Genomic DNA, 11052 nt, shown 5'->3' with positions numbered 1-11052 from the left:
TTGACTTCAACTGTCTCTACTTCAACTGTCTCTACTTCAACTGTCTCTAATTCAACTGTCTCTACTTCAACTGTCTCTACAGCAACTGTCTCTACTTCAACTGTCTCTACTTCAACTGTCTCTACTTCAACTGTCTCTACTTCAACTGTCTTGACTTCAACTGTCTCTACTTCAACTGTCTTGACTTCAACTGTCTCTACTTCAACTGTCTCTACTTCAACTGTCTCTAATTCAACTGTCTCTACTTCAACTGTCTCTACTTCAACTGTCTCTACTTCAACTGTCTCTACTTCAACTGTCTCTACTTCAACTGTCTCTACTTCAACTGTCTCCACTTCAACTGTCTCTACTTCAACTGTCTTGACTTCAACTGTCTCTACTTCAACTGTCTCTACTTCAACTGTCTCTACTTCAATTGTCTTGACGGCATGGTCAGCCAATACTATCATACGGACTACAACACCTGAAAGAGGACTTTGAAATGTAAACTAGAAAATAAACTAGAACACCACATAGAAATAATAAACTAGAATACCCCCAGTCATGCCCTGACCTACTACACCATAGAGAAACAAGGGCTCTCTATGATCAGGGCGTGACATTCTGCCCCTGAACGAGGCAGTTAACCGACTGTTCCTAGGCCGTCATTGTAAATAAGAATTGAGAGACAGCACTACATAAAGAGATGCCTAACAAAACAACAAACTGCAGCAAGGCAGCAACACATGACAACACAGCATGGTAACAACATGGTAGCAACACAACATGGTAGCATGACAACAACATGGTTGCATCACAGCATGGTAGCATGACAACAACATGGTAGAATGACAACAACATGGTAGCATGACAACAGCATGGTAGCAACACAACATGGTAGCATGACAACAACATGGTAGCAACACAACAAGGTAGCATGACAACAACATGGAAGCAACACAACATGGTAGCATGACAACAACATGGTAGCAACACAACAAGGTTAGCGTTACAAACATTATTGGTGGCAGTCACATACATTAGTGACAGAAGATTTCTTCACTAGCATATGTCTAACAGTGGGTGGTAGTGAACTGTGTACAATTCCTCCTCTTCAAATCAAATCAAATGTATTTATATAGCCCTTCGTACATCAGCTGATATCTCAAAGTGCTGTACAGAAACCCAGCCTAAAACCCCAAACAGCAAGCAATGCAGGCGTTGCCTAAATGATCTGTGTGTGTGTACCTGTGAATATTGGATGCATAGTCCCGCTAACATAAATACATCAACCTACATGACCCCTCAATCAGTAGACACCAATAGGACCGTGACCTTTATACACAGAGCTGTAGCTCTGACTAAAAATACACCGCCACACCTTCAAAGCGACATCAGAGTGATCGATGACCCAACAGTAGAAACCAATGTTTAATACCGTAGAAACTAGCGCCTTCGTTATCTTGACTCCCCCTCGTGTTGATCATTTCATACAGTATTTGTGATGAATTGTTCTGTTTCAGTGATGATGTTTTTTTAGTTTTTGTTGCTTACTTTAGATGACCCAAATACGTTGGGCAAAATGTGTCCAGTTTGATTTAGAAAGTTGTTCTTCTCCTTACGTTTCCTCGGAATTCAGAATACGGAGAAACAATTTGGAACCTTCCATGTTCCAGCAGGATTCTGGAAAGATAAATAAAGATATTGAAACCCAGATGTCACCCCTCTGAGTTGAGGGAGGAAGGCGTGATCGGAATGAATTGTGGACAGACAAATGAAATGGGCATCCAAAACGGAGAGGGCTGTGATTGGATGACAGATTAGATAAAGCTGGCCAGGGTTTCCTCTGCTCTGATTGATGACAGAAATTCTGTGTCATGCACTTGGGATTGCCCCTCTCTCTCCTCTCTCATATCTCTCCCTCTTTCTTCATGTCTCTCCTTCTCTCTCTCTCTCTCTCTCTCTCCATACCCCCTCTTTCTCCATATCTCTCCGCCCTCTACCTTTCTTACACACTCTCTCTCTCTCTCTCTCTCTCTCCATATCACCCCCCTCTCTCTCTCCCATATCACCCCCCTCTCTCTCTCTCATATCACCCCCACCCCTTTCTCTCTCTCTCTCTCTCTCTCTCTCTCTCTCTCTCTCTCTCTCACATCACCCCCACCCCTCTCTCTCTCTCTCTCTCTCTCTCTTGCCATATCATCCCTACCCCTCCCACTCTCTCCACATCACCCCCACCCCTCCCTCTCTCTCTCTCTCTCTCTCTCTCTCTCTCTCTCTCCATATCACCTCTCTCTCTCTATCTGTCTCTCTCTCCATATCACCCCTCTCTCTCTCTCTCTCTCTCTCTCTCTCTCCATATCACCCCCACCCCTCTCACTCTCTCCATATCACCCCCACCCCTCCCTCTCTCTCTCTCTCTCTCTCTCTCTCTCTCTCCTCCATATCACCTCTCTCTCTCTATCTGTCTCTCTCTCCATATCACCCCTCTCTCTCTCTCTCTCTCTCTCTCCATATCACCCCCACCCCTCTCACTCTCTCCATATCACCCCCACCCCTCTCTCTGTCAACCTCTACTGCAGGTGTTCAACCTGTCACATGGGACTGGTCTCCCTCTCTGCCTCTTTTTCTAATGTCACACTCCATATATCCATTTCTGCAACCAACTTCAAAGTACACAATAACCAGAAATGTTGGTGATTGGAATCATATGAATACATTAGTCTAGTAGAACACATTAGTCTAGTAGAATACATTAGTCTAGTAGAACACATTAGTCTAGTAGAACACATTAGTCTAGTAAAACACATTAGTCTAGTTGAATATATTAGTCTAGTAGAACACATTAGTCTAGTAAAACACATTAGTCTAGTAGAACACATTAGTCTAGTAGAACACATTAGTCTAGTAGAACACATTAGTCTAGTAGAACACATTAGTCTAGTAGAACACATTAGTCTAATAGAACACATTAGTCTAGTAGAACACATTAGTCTAGTAGAACACATTAGTCTAGAAAAACACATTAGTCTAGAAAAACACATTAGTCTAGTAGAACACATTAGTCTAATAGAACACATTAGTCTAGTAGAATTCATTAGTCTAGTAGAATACATTAGTCTAGTAGAATACATTAGTCTAGAAAAACGCATTAGTCTAGTAGAATACATTAGTCTAGTAGAATACATTAGTCTAGTAGAATACATTAGTCTAGTAGAACACATTAGTCTAGTAGAACACATTAGTCTAATAGAACACATTAGTCTAGTAGAACACATTAGTCTAGTAGAACACATTAGTCTAATAGAACACATTAGTCTAGTAGAACACATTAGTCTAGTAGAACACATTAGTCTAGTAGAATACATTCGTCTAGTAGAATGCATTAGTCTAGTAGAATACATTCGTCTAGTAGAATACATTAGTCTAGTAGAACACATTAGTCTAGTAGAATACATTAGTCTAGTAGAATACATTAGTCTAGAAAAACACATTAGTCTAGAAAAACACATTAGTCTAGTAGAACACATTAGTCTAATAGAATACATTAGTCTAGTAGAATACATTAGTCTAGTAAAACACATTAGTCTAATAGAATATATTAGTCCAGTAGAATAGATTAGTCTAGTAAAACACATTAGTCTAGTAGAACACATTAGTCTAGTAAAACACATTAGTCTGTAGAACACATTAGTCTAATAGAATACATTAGTCTAGTAGAATACATTAGTCTAGTAAAACACATTAGTCTAATAGAATATATTAGTCCAGTAGAATAGATTAGTCTAGTAAAACACATTAGTCTAGTAGAATACATTAGTCTAGTAAAACACATTAGTCTAGTAAAATTCATTAGTCTAGTAGAATTCATTAGTCTAGTAGAATACATTAGTCTAGTAGAATACATTAGTCTAGAAAAACGCATTAGTCTAGTAGAATACATTAGTCTAGTAGAATACATTAGTCTAGTAGAATACATTAGTCTAGTAGAATACATAGTCTAATAGAATACATTAGTCTAGTAGAATACATTAGTCTAGTAAAACACATTAGTCTAATAGAATATATTAGTCCAGTAGAATAGATTATTCTAGTAAAACACATTAGTCTAGTAGAATACATTAGTCTAGTAAAACACATTAGTCTAGTAAAACACATTAGTCTTGTAGAATACATTAGTCTAATAGAATATATTAGTCTAGTAGAATACATTCGTCTAGTAGAACACATTAGTCTAGTAGAATACATTAATCTAATAGAATATATTAGTCCAGTAGAATACATTCGTCTAGTAAAACACATTAGTCTAGTAGAATACATTAATCTAATAGAATATATTAGTCCAGTAGAATACATTCGTCTAGTAGAATACATTAGTCTAGTAGAACACATTAGTCTAATAGAATATATTAGTCCAGTAGAATACATTAGTCTAGTAGAATACATTAGTCTTGTAGAACACATTAGTCCAATAGAATATATTAGTCCAGTAGAATACATTAGTCTAGTAAAACACATTAGTCTTGTAGAATACATTAGTCTTGTAGAATACATTAGTCTAATAGAATATATTAGTCCAGTAGAATACATTAATCTAATAGAATATATTAGTCCAGTAGAATACATTAATCTAATAGAATATATTAGTCCAGTAGAATACATTAGTCTAATAGAATATATTAGTCCAGTAGAATACATTAATCTAATAGAATATATTAGTCCAGTAGAATACATTAGTCTAATAGAATATATTAGTCCAGTAGATTGCATTAGTCTAGTAAAACACATTTGTATAATAGAATGCATTAAAGATGTTTAATTTATTATATAACCTTATTCCATTCTAAACTCTCTACCGTATTTTTAATAATATAGAATAATGTGTAAGTCCGGTACAGCATTGGAATGTGCTGCTTTGTGCTGTCACTGTGATGAAGGAACACCAGCCTCTGAAAGTAATATTGACACTCATCATTCCGTCACTTTATTTACTGATTCATCCGTAAACTATAGCGGGTTATTAAACATGTTCATCACACGACCTCCGACCTCCAGGGGGTTGAGATCATTTAAACCATTGACGCACATGATTTGTTGTCCTTAAAAGGTGCTTACCATATTTTACACTTACAGTAGAGCAGACGTTTTCCTTTTTTGAGAAAAGGACATCCGTTTTGGAAGTTTGATAAAGTACATCTGTAAATCCGATTCCCCCCGTCCCACCGTCCACCCATCCCGCCCTGCGACAAGATTTAAAAAAAACTTGCGCTTGTCTTTTCCTACCAGCAATGACTTTGCTGGTATCTTCTTTATTGAAGGAAAATGTCCTTACTATGACTGTGACACGTGGTTATCTCACCTAGCTAGCTTAACACGAATGCCCTTTATGTCACTCTGGATAAGAGTGTCTGATAAATGACTACAATACACATGTAAATGTCAAATGTTACAGTAACCTAGTCTGAGATGAAACGTGAGAATCCGACAGCCACATGTCTATGTTATTAACCCTTGTGTTGTAAAAAATGACCGCCACTGTGTTTAACAGCAGAGAAAACCCTCTAAATTATATATTTTTCATCTTGAGATTTGATGACTTTTCCTAGAGTGACCCCAACATTATAAAAAGTGAAACATCTCCTTTGTTCATATGTCCATGAAAGTTGTACAACACCAGGGGACAAAGGTTGTCTTAGGGTCATTTTTGACCCGGCAGTTATAAAATCGTTGACACACCACAAACACACACACATACAATGAGAAATGGAGATTATGTGTGCTACTGATTTAACTCAGACAAAAACCAAAACTTTATTGGTGCATGTGCAGTGTCTCTCCTCCACGACCCCACACACGACTCAAGTTCACAGACAAAATAAAAAACAATTTCAGACAAATTAAAGAAAATGTCAGACAAAATAAACATTTCTTGAAAGCATTGTTTACTAATGGGGAATGCCGTCAGAGGCTATAAAGTCCCTCCAGTACTCTCTTTGCTGAAGCTGTGAGTGGGTAGATCCAAGATGGCGTAGCAGTCGGGCGTGTGTTTGTCTTGTCTCATTTTAATTAGTCCGTAAATAGTCTGTTTTTCATTTTTTTCTGAAATATTTTAATCTGACTATCCATCTACGAACTATACATACTTTCCTGCAACCCGCCACACCCAATGCTGTTACGGATATTATTTATTTAAACCTATAACTGGAACTTCCATCAGAAGCTAACCAGCCATATATCTGTCATTATTTGCCACTGCTAGCGGTCTTCACCTTTAGCAGGACAATTACCTGCCAGTCTCCACAGCGCGCCATCAACCCAGAGCATATCAGACAGCTTTTTTCCCACCACATCACCGGTTTTCCTACCGCAAGCTCTGAATCATTCTGCAACCGAGTGGCTACTGTTGGCTAACACCTCTGTCCTGAAGCAAGCACCAGTTAGCCTCGAGCTAGGCCCATCTCTCGGCTGGCCGACGGAGTATTCCATCTAATTCTTGAGCTACAATACCTCTTTTGTTAATTGGCCTGGACCCTTTATTGTCAACATGGAGCCCCGCCTCATGCGGGATGGGAGTCAGTAGTATGATGACAATTACAGGCCTCTCTCATCTTTTTAAGTGGGAGAACTTGCACAATTGGTGGCTGACTAAATACGTTTTTGCCCCACTGTATAAGGATTGTGAAGCAGAAGTCACCAAGCGTTGGATTGTTCACCCACTAATAGGGAACGTGAGCTGGGTTTAGACCGTCGTGAGACAGATTAGTTTTACCCTACTGATGATGTGTTGTTGCAATAGTAATCCTGATCACTATGTTGCCAAAAACTATTTATTGTTTCTTTTCAATAAAATGCATTCAAAACTACTTTCTGGACATTTCTGCTACTTTCTTAGGCTATACAAGTGCTGCTACTTTCTTAGGCTATACAAGTGCTGCTACTTTCTTAGGCTATACAAGTGCTGCTACTTTCTTAGGCTATACAAGTGCTGCTACTTTCTTAGGCTATACAAGTGCTGCTACTTTCTTAGGCTATACAAGTGCTGCTACTTTCTTAGGCTATACAAGTGCTGCTACTTTCTTAGGCTATACAAGTGCTGCTACTTTCTTAGGCTATACAAGTGCTGCTACTTTCTTAGGCTATACAAGTGCTGCTACTTTCTTAGGCTATACAAGTGCTGCTACTTTCTTAGGCTATACAAGTGCTGCTACTTTCTTAGGCTATACAAGTGCTGCTACTTTTTTAGGCTATACAAGTGCTGCTACTTTCTTAGGCTATACAAGTGCTGCTACTTTCTTAGGCTATACTCTTGCTAAAAATTTTTTTTTTTTTACACCTATACAGTACCTTTGTCAATAATAATAATTAATAACCTCTACTTTAGTAAAGAAAACCATTATGACAGGTGTGTTGTAATAAAAATGAGTGTTGTCCACTGATTAAATGCAGTCTTTCTGCTCTGTGAAGAGGGAAATCCCAGACAGTTGGTGATGAAGGACAGATGGGTTCTTCATGAAAAATAGATTTGGGGTTTAAAATTAAATTAAGCTGCTTTATTTTAGGGGTTTAATGAAGTTTACAAAATGTTAATACTATGCAAGGGTTAAACTGAACATTGTACATTTTGTGTTGGGCATTTTGCCAAAGAGTTAGCTAACCAGGATATTCTCAAATGCAACGTGGTACATGCCTACCTATAATTAATTATATGACATGCATAGTTTTACATTATTTGACATCATTGTGATATGCCTTAAAAACCTCTTAATTTTCGCCTAAAATGACACCCAAGTCTAATTGCCTGTAGCTCAGGCCCTGAAACAAGGATATGCATATTCTTGAAACCATTTGAAAGGAAACACTTTGAAGTTTGTGTAAATGTGAATTGAAAGTAGGAGAATACAACACAATAGATCTGGTAGAAGAAAATGCAAAGAAAAAAAAAAACCATAATCTTTGAAATGCAACAAAGAGGTCTCAAATCTAGCCATCAATCTGGTTGTAATTCCGATGTTGTCCACAAGATGGCAGCAGTGTATGTGCAAAGTTTGAAGTATGAGAAAACTACATGACATTTAGTGTAACATTTGATTTGATTTGAAGTCACCCAGGTACATTTGGGCAAAACTTGAAGGAGACATTTACAATGACATTATGTTTTTCTGCAAGAATATCGTACAATCTGTATACTTGGACTTTGATTTAGCTTTTCCAAGTATTAGTAGCCATATTATAAGATCAACATTTGCAAAACAACCAGTTTTCATAACTTTATAACTCTCCATATCCTTATAATTTTTTGTCCAAAAGGAAAAGGCATGCTGTTGCACAAGGTTAGCAGCTACATTTTGTGACAGATACGGTTTCCCGATACTCCTGCAAAGCCCAGCTCATTGGCTATCTAGCTAGCTTTGTTTGACCCCGATGGGGTTCTTATTTGACAAAGTTACAGTCAATCACGTGAAGACCGCCCGCGTCATTGGCGTGCCATGAAGGCGTTTCTCCCTGACCAAATTTGGTGTCCTATATATGTCCTATACTACACCCCTAATGATATAGTGAAGTCTGGTTACATTCTAGGATCTCTGAGGAATACATACGAATGTGATTTGGGTTAGATTTGGGTTAGATTTTCACAGATTCCTTTCTTTGCAAATTGAATGAGTGGAAATTCTAAATCGATCGTGCAAGCTATATGGACCTTTTTAGGATATGAAAAAGGATTTTATCTAACAAAACAACACTTCATGTTATCTCTGGGATCCTTTGGATGATAAATCAGAGCAAGATTTCAGAATGTAAGTATACATTTCACCTTCAGAGGTGAATTTATCAAACCTATCTCGGTGAAAAAGTGTTGTGTTGTTAGGAGCTCTCTTCAAACAATAGCATGGCATTTTTCGCAGTAATAATAGCTGCTGTGAATTGGACAGTGCAGTTAAATTAACAACAATTTAAGCTTTCAGCCGATATAAGACACTTATATGTACCAACATTTGTTGTTTCTCTAAAATTCGGGATCGTGACACACGGCGCTGCATGATCTACCCAACACTATACAACATAATACTACACTATACAACACTTTACTACAATATGATATGCAACATCACACTACACTGTACCGCACAATACTATACTACACCATACTATACTATACAATACTATACTGTGCCATACTATACTATACTGTATTATTATTATGATGTACTATACTGGACTATACTATACTATGCCATGCCATACCGTGCCGCTCTACACTATACTGTGCTGTGATATACTGTGCTATACTATATTATACTGCACAATACTATGCTGTGCTATGCTATACTGTGCCATACTATACTATACCATACCATACTGTGCTATACTATACAGTGCTATACTATACTATGCTATAATGTTCTATACTATGCCATGCTATGCCATGCTATACTATACTATGCTATGCTGTATTGTACTGTGCTGTGCTATACTATACTATGCTATACTATACCACACTATACTGCACTGTGCTATACTATACTACACTATGCTATACTGCGCTATACCATACTATACTGTGCTATAATATACTATGCAACAGCTAACTATACTACACTGTGCTGTACTATGCTATACTGTACTATACTGTACTGTACTATACTGTGCTATACCATGCTATACAGTACTATACTGTGCTATACTATACTATACTGCGCTATGCTATGCTATACTATACCACACCATGCAATAACATACTATACTATACTGTGCTCTGCTATACTATACTATACCGCACTGTACAACAACATACTATACTATACTACTCGGCACTATTGTCACGTCCTGACCTTAGTTCCTTTTTATGTCTCTATTTTAGTTTGGTCAGGGCGTAGGTTGGGGTGGGGTGGGCATTCTATGTGTTGTTCTATGTTTTGGTATTTCTGTGTTTGGCCTGGTATGGTTCCCAATCAGAGGCAGCTGTTTATCTTTGTCTCTGATTGAGAACCATACTTAGGCAGCCTGTTTTCCCACTATGATTTGTGGGTAGTTGTTTTCTCTCTTTGTATTAGTTACCAGACGGAACTGTTTCGGTTGTTCTTTTTGTTTACATTGTATTGTAGTGTTCAGTACAATAAAATGACGAACACTTACCACGCTGCATGTTGGTCCGATCCTTCATACTCCTCGTCAGAAGAGGAGGAAACCGTTACAACTATACCATACAGAACAACACTATATTACACTAAAATCTACAACACTACACTACACTCCACAACACTATACTATACTATCCAACACTATAACATACCAGAAGGCACTATACCATACCATACAACACTATACAATACTATGCAACACTATACTACACTATACAACATTACACTAAACAACACTACACTATCCTATACTACACTTTCGTATACACACACTACAAAACACAATACAACATCATACTACACTATACCACACAACACCATACTACACTATGATATACTACACGATACAACACTATACTACACTATACTGCAATATACTATACTATGCTACATACAACTGTATCCTATACTATCCTACCCTATACTACACTATACCACATTATACTACAGCCGTGGCAAAATGTTTTGAGAATGACACAAATATACATTTTCACAAAGTCTGCTGCCTCAGTTTGTATGATGGAAATGTGTATGTACTCCCAGAATGTTATGAAGAGTGATCAGATGAATTGCAATTAATTGCAGAGTCCCTATTTGCCATGCAAATGAACTGAATCCCCCCCAAAAACATTTCCACTGCATTTCAGCCCTGCCACAAAAGGACCAGCTGACATGTCAGTGATTATCTTGTTAACACAGGTGTGAGTGTTGACGAGGACAAGGCTGGAGATCACTCTGTCGTGCTGATTGAGTTCGAATAACAGACTGGAAGCTTCAAAAGGAGGGTGGTGCTTGGAATCATTGTTCTTCCTCTGTCAATCATAGTTACCTGCAAGGAAACATGTGCCGTCATCATTGCTTTGCACAAAAGGGCTTCACAGGCAAGGATATTGCTGCGAGTAAGATTAATCTTAAATCAACCATTTATCAGATC

The sequence above is a fragment of the Oncorhynchus tshawytscha genome, linkage group LG18 (genome assembly GCF_018296145.1).
Source record: "Oncorhynchus tshawytscha isolate Ot180627B linkage group LG18, Otsh_v2.0, whole genome shotgun sequence".
Classification (NCBI taxonomy): domain Eukaryota; kingdom Metazoa; phylum Chordata; class Actinopteri; order Salmoniformes; family Salmonidae; genus Oncorhynchus; species Oncorhynchus tshawytscha.
Note: the sequence above shows the minus strand (reverse complement) of the source record.